Source organism: Falco punctatus (genome assembly GCF_963210335.1).
Source record: "Falco punctatus genome assembly, chromosome: 1".
NCBI lineage: Eukaryota > Metazoa > Chordata > Aves > Falconiformes > Falconidae > Falco > Falco punctatus.
The window spans coordinates 53,256,349-53,265,893 of NC_137580.1; positions in this window are offsets into that span (position 1 = coordinate 53,256,349).

Here is a 9,545-nt window from a genome sequence, read left to right on the forward strand (position 1 = left end):
TAATGGAAGTGCATCCTCTATTTGAGGTTTCAATTATTTTTCTTTTCCCTTCCCTTTTCCAGAAGCAGACATAGTGGGCCAGAGTTTCATTTTGAATTAATAGTTAAAGTGATCAACCTTTAAGATGGGAGACTTACAAGGAAAGAAAGCCCAGTATTTTGAAGAAATTAGAGACATAAACCGGGGCTGAAATTAATACCATGATTTTTCATGGTGCACAATCGGAATTTTAGGAGAAACGCCTTTTGCTCAACACTTAGGAGTCTGCCATCAAGCAGTAACCTATCCTTTTGCTAGGGCTCAGCAGTACCCAGACCCTGAATTTGGGTGACTTCAGACTACAAAACACAGAGGGAGGAGGGGAACAGACACATGGCATTTGCACTTACTCTTGCTTCAGTGCCCCATTTGAACCAGAAGTAGACAGGATTTATACCAGGTGTCACCATGGCATTCTGTTAACTCCAAAGGTACGTCACCTTTATTGCCACTGTATCCACCCTCCATTTACAAACGGACACCAGAAACCAAACCATGGTCTCGTATTCTGATGGCTGTAACAAAATGCAGAGGATATTCCAGAATTCAAAATGTCCATTCACCTATAATACCTGTCACATCCCTATCCCATTCACAGCAGGTAACTCAAAGAAAAAGTCTAGCTTTTTCATTTACTTTGCTTCAGAAAGCAGCAAATACGTACAAAGTCAGGAGTTCTAAGCACAAATAGAACAGAAACTCTAAATAGTCATTGGTCTTGTAAAAGTGCTCCACATAGACAACAAAATGGCTACCCAGTCCAAAACAGGATGAAAAGCCATGACATTGAAAATATTAATAAACAAATAATAGCATGCAGGTCAATTGAATGCTTCATGCTGATTGCTGTTTAACCTGTTAAATATATGGATTTTTTTCCCCCTCACAACCCAACTAAAGTTTCAAAACAAACCTACTTTATATTGGAAGTAAAAGAAAAAAACCCTTTCATTTGGAAAATGGTTGAACAGGAAAAACAAGTGCTTTTTAAAAAAAAGAAATTGTAACCTTATTCTTTAGATAAAGTCATTTGCTTTCCTTTCTATTCTGTTGTTTTCCAACAATAAATGTGTAATCAGAATACATCTAATAAGCTGTAATTGTCATTTCCAGAACTGAGAAGATAAGAACCTAGATATCTGATTGGTGTCAGTGCTCAACAAAGCAGCAACCTACCTTGGGCAACTCCTAAATCCTGAAATAAGCCTCAAGGCTTCTGCCCTGCATTATGCCCTCTCCCTCTTCCCTACCCTCCCCAAAAGTATCCTATTGCACACTGACTTCACAAGGCAATTACGTCATCTGAAACATGACCTTTCATTTCAGTGCCTCCATTATCTTTTTTGCTTGACAAAATTTACATTTCTCACCGGTTCCCCTTGTGTCCACATGCATGCTCCATGTTCTCTTTAGGCATTAGCCTCACGTTTGGGCACAAACATGCAGTCCAGGGAAACCTTCAGAAGGAAAGGTAGATGATGTGATAAAACTCAGGAGTTTGGGGGCTCTTGGCAAAACAATTTGTTGTAGGTCTGATGAGACACTATTATTTTTTGGCTGTCACCACCTAAAAGAATATAAATATTTCTGTATAATATCATTTCTCTCTAGATTATGCCTGATATTTAAAATGTAGATCACATGGTTAGGATGGTTTGTATAGAAAACAGGTATGAAATGCTACAGTGATGACAGTTGTATTAACTACTTGAAAAACTATCCGTAATTTTTTTTACATTGATTTTAATATTTTTCAATACTGTCTCATAACGTCACGACTCTGAATTACCACGCCGAAACATCAAATGGATACTCCTGTGCATAAGCACTTTTCAGATTTCAACTGCATGATCTCCATAAGAAAAAGAGCAGGCATTAAACTCTCCAAAATTTTAGGTAATGTTTCTAGAAACATCTCTGTTTCTAAGGAGCCTGAACATGTAACTTTTGAACTTGCACTTAAGCAATTATAAAAAATGTCAACGCATATATGAAGAAAATTAGAGTTGGAGTTTTAACACTTGCAAGAAGAAAAAAGTAGGAAGGAGAGTAAAAATTTCTTTTTTTTTCTCATTCATTAAGTGAATTGACCAAGTTACCAGCTGCTAAAGGACTTCAACTAGCTTGTATAAGCCTTGTGTAACAAGTTCACTCTGCTAAACTTAGCTCAGGATTAACAAGTAACAGTAATCAGAGCTAAGGTGAAATGTGGAGACTGTCTTATTGGGAGATGAATGGACAGCATGAGCTTACAGGAACAGGTCTGAACTTTTTGCTTATGTAAGACAAAAGCTGTAGCTCTAGGTTAAAGGTACTTACCTATGAAACAGGTGCCAGTTTCCTCCTTTTCACCTAATACCAGAGCATTTTGAATACAGTAGGATTTTCTGCTGCTGGTTTTCTCTACTGTGACACTGAAGAACCTTGAAGGAGGATGGAGCTCTAATTCTTTAACCTGATGCACAAACCTCTGGAAGAGAACCAGCCCTCCAGCTGACTGCGTACATGATTCATGGCTACAGCACACCCCTGGTTTATTCTCCCTTCTCAATATTGCTAAGAAAGAGAACATATCCCCTCTGAAGCTAAGCCCAGAAAGAATTATGATCTCTTTGGCCTCCTTGAAACTAGGACAAGGCAAGGAGTCCTTTGGTTTTGGAAGTTCCTAAGTCCTGTCAAAAAGACGATGAATCAGCTTAGAAGGCATAAGCAGCAGCACTACCTCCACTGTGCAGTGTGTCCAGGCCTGGTGTACCCAGTACCAAGACAACTGAGCACATGGCTGGTGCACAGTGCACAGTCCAGGACAGCCTTGGAGTGCTTGAATCACAGGCTGGAAGCTCTCATGCTGCCAGCTGCCTCATAGTCTCATCCCGGAAGAACACAGGAAAAGCAGGATCCATCCACTGTCAGCAGAAATGGGTTCAGCCCTGTTCATTTCAGTTACAGCACATCACAAGCAAAACCCACACACTATGTGCAGGTGACCGAGTGCCTCTGAATGCAGGATCTGCTGCAACCAGAAGGACGAACTGTGTCCTTATTGCTCTCTACAGCTACCTGAAAGGAGGTTGTAGCGAGGTGGGTGTCGGTCTTTTCTCCCAAGTAACAAGCAACAGGACAAAAGGAAACAGCCTCAGGTTGTGCCAGCGGAGGTTTAGACTGGGTATTCAGAAAAAAATCTTCACTGAAAGGGTGGTCAAGCATAGGAACAGGCTGCCCAGGGAGGTGATGGAATCACTATCCCTGGAGGTATTTACAAGATGCATAGGTGCGGTGCTTAGGGACATGATTTAGTGACGGACTTGACAGTGTTGGGTTAACAGTTAGACTTGATGATCTTAAAGGTCTTTTCCAATCTAAATGATTCTATGATTCTAAATGGTCTGTAATTGAAAATTATGTCATCCCATGTGTCAGGGCTTAGAAAGACTGAGTACAAGGATGGACTGGATTAGGCAAGATGATGAGTCTCTTCACCATGGAGCACTTTCTGCTTGTTTGGTGACTTCTTGGCAAGCCACATGAACCCAGCAGTTGACAGGAGCAAGCTCCTGGGTAAGCAGGCTCAGGAGGAAGGATGAATTCACTCACTACACACAAATAGATGTAGCTCATAGCTACAAGCAGACAGCATCATACAGATACACTAGATGTAGGGCAACAAATGCAACTGTAGTAACTGGGGCTTTTTCACTTCCTGAGGCACAAATAAAGGGCTTTCTGAGTCTCACTGACCTAATCAGGCCTATTAACCATTGCTGGGCCTGTGTTAGCCCAGGAAATCAAAATTACTTTGTCTCCTTTAGGAAAAAGTTCTTCGCTGAGTAGGTGGTGAAGCACTGGAACAAGCTCCTCAGGGAAATGGTCAAGGCCCCAAGCCTGTCGATTGGACAACGCTTTTAGACATATGGTTTAATTTTTAGGTTGCCCTGTGTGGCGACAGGATTTCGATTCAATGATCCTCGGGGGTCCCTTCCAACTCAGGATATTCTTAACCCAAGGAGCTGAGACTGGGTGGCTTTATAGTTATAGAAGAGATCTCATCTATTTCTCCAGTCCAAGAAATGAGCTTCACACCCCAAAAATGACCTTTTCACAAAAGATATGATTGACAAAAACCCTGCAAGGTCTGTAATTTCTAAAGGCTGCATTTGAAGGGAACAAACTGCTGAGGAGAAGTAGAATCAGCTGGGACAGTTGTGTCTCAATATAAATATTTTGCTGTTATATATGGACTGTCATTAACTTCTAAATGAATGAAAGTTTCACAAATGGAAGTTCCCCGTCCTTCAAAAAATAAAAATAAACAACCATAGGCGATCCAGCATAAAACTCACATCATGTGTTAAAAACCATTAATCATGCTGAGGTCAACCAGTGCTTTACATACTTCCTCCCCAAACTCTGTCTTGTGGGTGATCTGTACCCTAAACAGGTTTTGTATCACTGAGTTGTAAAGCGTTCAAGATGAATTGGTTTTGGCACTCAGTCTAAATCCTTGAAAGCCCAAGTCCTTGCAAATAAAAAGCAGAGCCTTCCTTTAATGTTAGTGTTGGACACAACACGGGAACAGTCTGCATTGTATGCATAGCAGGGGAAGAGCCTATGACCTGTGCATAGGTTTATCTGTGACATCAGGGAGAGTCACGAGGCTATCAGCAGTGTTGTAAAGCAAAGCCATTAGAGAAATGACAGCTCATTTGAAGGGAAGGCTATTAATATTGAATTTATTTTCCTTTCAGTCTGCCACAGTATCTGCAGGACTTGCTACTACCCCTGTAACTCCCACCATCAGACAGTGACTCAGTCCATTCTCCCTGCTGTCCTGTTACTCTCCCTGCCTTTCCTTAACCTCTCACTCTCTTTGGTTTCCTCGCATTTTTGACAGAAATGTGCCTTACTCTCCTACACTGTGTGAAGACAGACACAAAAACCTCTCTGGCTTCCATCCTTTTATCCTGCCTTCTCAACAGTTGCCATGAGCAGTTGTAACGAACTCTTCCCCACTGACCTCATCCTTCACTCAGTCCAGTCTCGCTTCTCCCTTGAAATTACGTCCTTCCAGTTACAGTGAAGCACACTTCCACCTGAATCCACATGTTCTTGCTCCACCCTCATTGCCCCTCAACCTTCAACTGTTCTTACAAACTCTTGGTCATGTTTCTCCTCTTTACATCCAACTATCCTTTGCTTTTTGCCTTTTGATTAGGCATTCAACATCTTATTCAATATCTCTCCTTCCTTTTCCTTCCCACTTTCAACAATGGATCCCAAGACTCCATCCTCTGCCTATACCTTTTCTCCTTCAGCTTCCATACCTATCTTTATCTGTCATTTTTATCTCCACCATCTCTCCAGCCTACATCCCCCTTGCAGAGTTGCCTTCATCTGTCCAAAACCACTTACTGGATGGCCTTCTTCTATGTGGGGAACCATAATAAGTTTAGCACAATCTATTCTCTCTACCAAGTTGCCATGTCCTTTACTTGTTCATAAGAGTAATTTTCACTATGGCCAGGTTATACATTTAATGTTTGTGTCTAAAGTATTCCACTTGCTTTCTTCTTACATCATCAAAATATCATTTGGGTTTTGATCCAAAAGCTTTCCTTAAGTGTACATCACTTCATATCTTTGCTTTTCATGTCTTTGCTGTTTCCACAAATTTTCTGCCACGTGTCAAAGAGCCTTTGGTCAACACTTACCTCAACTTCTCTCCTAGAGCTGCTGCAGTCTTCAGCATGAAAACAGGTCAGTCATATACAAATTCTGGCTTTTGTCAAACCGAACTTCAGGAGTTTTGTATGGCCAATAGATATATGCAGGAAAATACTCTGTCTCAAAGCTGGAAATAAACTCGTTTCAGAGAGATTGGTCAGCAAAAAAACAGAAGAAGAATGAGACTAGAGTTATATTTGCAATCCAGGTAAGGTTCTTGAGCAGAATGATTTTATCAGCTGTGTATGAAAGAAGCAAACTCATCAACATTCAAAATAAGTGGCATTACATTCTGTAAATAAGCAACACTTCTAGACTGCACAGGACACAGAACCATTCTTTTTTCTTTCTTTCCATTCTTGTTCTCTTATCATATAAAATTATAATCTGAAAATTGTTACAGTATTTTTAGGCAATAAGTAAAAAAAGCAATATATATTTCACTGTCATATGGCAGTTACATGGCATGCCATACAGTTAAACCTCATCTACACATACTTCTACTGTGCCGTAACTTATTTTGTCCTTTACAAGACCACCCAGGTCTTCCTAAATTATCCATAATCAATAACATAAAAGGACAACTCTACTATTCTCAGACAAATAAAACTGCTTCCCAGCTAATAAGCCCTTTCAGGTCTAAAAATTACAGTACTATTGTGACTCCTGACTGAGGGTTTATGTGGATTTCACTATACAGGCTAATTTTTCATAGAGCTTGCAACTTGAATAGAAAGATCATTTCTCCATTTGTTTTCACTATGGCCAATAGTAATCTATTCCTGGGTTTCAGCAGAAACTAGATCAGACACCTACTTTTTGTGATACTCAGCTTCATTCATCATTGTTATCTCCTATTTATTCTTTACCACTTGACTAGGGTTGTGATTAACACACAACTAAACTAAACAACTCAAAGAAATTTAAAAGACAATAAAAATCATGGCTGATTTAATGATAAAATATATGGCAAATAGCTATTTTTAATATAAGACAAATATTGTCTGCATAAGAATTAAAAAACTGTAATAAAGAAAATATAATAAAATTCTTCAGAGTCTTCATTCCAACAGTATTTTGTTTAAATAGAATGTACAGCAATTTTAAAACCCAGCTATGGAGTGTTCATAGTAATCACAATTTCACCTATGATTGTGAACATTAACATAGGGCTGTGAGGATCATCTCCTTCATTCATATAATTACTTTCACTTAATTATTGCATTTTGTTTATCTACTCATGTCACATCTTGTCTTTTTTTTGCCATTAGATGCCCAGAAAGAACTTTCTATTTTGTGTTTATAAATAACCTAGCACAACAGGACCCTAACCCTGCTTATGAGATTCAGAAATTCAACTTCTAATTATAGCGACTTCATCATTAGTTGTGGCCAGCCACAAGAACAGTTCCATTTAATTCCAAGTTAAAGAAAACTGTAAACAACATTGCTGTCAGCCCCTTGTTTTTGTGATAGAAACTGTGGATTAAATGAATGCTTTAAGCATCATAATTTTCTCTCTCATGTATGAGAGAACATGTTTTTATATAGCCTCTCACTTCAATAAACTGAACGTACCATTTAATTCTTCATGGAAACCAGTGATAGATGTTCCACCTCAAAATTGCTAAGCAGCACTATGTTAGCCTCTAACCTTAGCTGCCCCTGTATCTGCTGGGGGTAAGTAGATACAGCAAAAAAACTTCTTGGCCCTTCGAGCTTGCCAATGGTCTGATTTAGAGCAGCCCATGTCACATCTGGCTAGCTGTGACACCAGAGGGCTGCCTGCCAGCTGGGATTTGCCAGAACATCGTGTGCTTTGGACATTCCCCTGTTCCCACAGTAACGTTCTTGTCAGGGGCTGCAGGGAATGTGCTAAGCAATGAGAATACCCAGCTGAGGAGACACGGCAGTTTTCCAGACATCTACAGTGCAGAATAAAGGAGCTCAGACTGACACACGCAAGAGCAAACCCTTTTATTCCAGGATTGGAACATCACACCACGCTACACCAGTCCTGCCTCTGAAAGAGAGAAGGGGAAGTGTTGCCTATGAATGCATATCTATTTCAATAGGATAGCTAAGATCAGCAGTGCTAAGCTGCAACTGTACTCTGAGAGCACTAAGGTAAATCCAAATAACAAGGCTTTGTGCTTACAGGGCACCACTGTTCCTTGAAACAGTACTATCCACCTTGTGCACGATCTTACATGTGTATTTATCACTGTCCTTCAGTGAAATATCATCTTTGTAAAATGAGTGTATACAAATAAATGAGGTACTTTGTGATAATTCAGTATTTTTTCACTTCACCTCTTTACCAGGTAAAACGCCTACTTGTGACAAGCCTGAACCAAGACCCAGCAATGTGCTAAATTAAGTTTTTCTCAAAAATAACATTTTTTGAATGAGACTTAAAAGGGAGGCTCTAACTGCCAAGAGCGCTTAAAAATCCCAATCCATTTTAAATGAGGTCCTAATCAACTACCTCTAGCTCATTATCTTCTGCTCATTCACTTCCTGTCCCAAACCGCTACCAGGATTGCCCAACAGCATTGGGAGGTTATTGAATTCCTCTCCTATCTATCATGGTGCTCAAGTGCCGTGCTTCTGAAGCTGTGAATCGTTTTGCAATTCCCTGACGAAACACATAAAGCACTTTGGGGGAAGGCTGGTAAATGAAAGCTATGTAGAACTTTTTTGTTTAGCACAAGAGCTTAATGGAGCATAATCGTGGTGGGTGGTGTGCACCTTCGATGGGGGGTGAGGGGGGAACCAGGGAACAACTTCACTGAGAAAAGGAGATGGAGACAGTAAATACAAAGCCATGGACTTTTCAGGAGATGATTTCTTAAACAAGCATATTCTGATATGCAGCACACATTTTCTATTGCTTTGAAATTGCATCTGCTTTTTATAAGAGTAGGGTGATTATTATATAAGAAAAGCCTATTTGCCTGAGTATGTGGTTACAGATTTTCTACTGACTTCACAAATTGTTCAAATTTCAGTATTTGTTGGCTTCATTATAAACCAGTGTTATTACTGGCAGCTACTATAAGGTATTAAAAAGACTTTTTTTATTGTTGCTATAGTGTGGCATTGAGGATCAGACACTCCTCTGAAATAAGCGAAAGCTGAAAGTGCAGGAGGCAATTTACATTGCATTTCAATTTAAAAATCTTACGGAAATAAAATATATTTACTCATCAGGTCAAGGAATCAACAGATCCTCCAGACATGTGACATCTTCTAAGATCTCATCAATCAGATCTCTCTGGTTCAAACCAAATCCTGCCTGGCCAGTCTGCTCAGCTGAAGAGACTCACTTTGACTGGCCTCTGTGCTTTGGTTCACCTCCTACACGAGGCACTTTCTGGACTTGTCTTGGGTTGATTTTCCCCCCGTACTTTAATATTTTCTACTGGTTTGGGTCTTGTACTAACTGAAAACAAGTTTTCCACCACAATCACCCATGCACATAAAGGAGTAAGGAGGAATCCACACTGTGATGAGCCACAAATACATAAGCTGAAGAGCTGGCATAGGTCAGACCAACAATAAACAGCCCCGGTTTTGACAAGTTGCCCACTGTTGGGTGAGATGTTTCCGTGCCTCTTTTCCGCCAGTGTGACATGCTCTGACAGAGAGAGGAACCAATAGATTTCAACCAATTGCTCATCTAAGCCTGCATGTACCCAGCACCAGGCAATCCTGTGGCATGAACACAGGCTCTTTTGTAGCCTCAGAGAGGAAACACATGGCTTCAGGCATTTTTTTCAAGG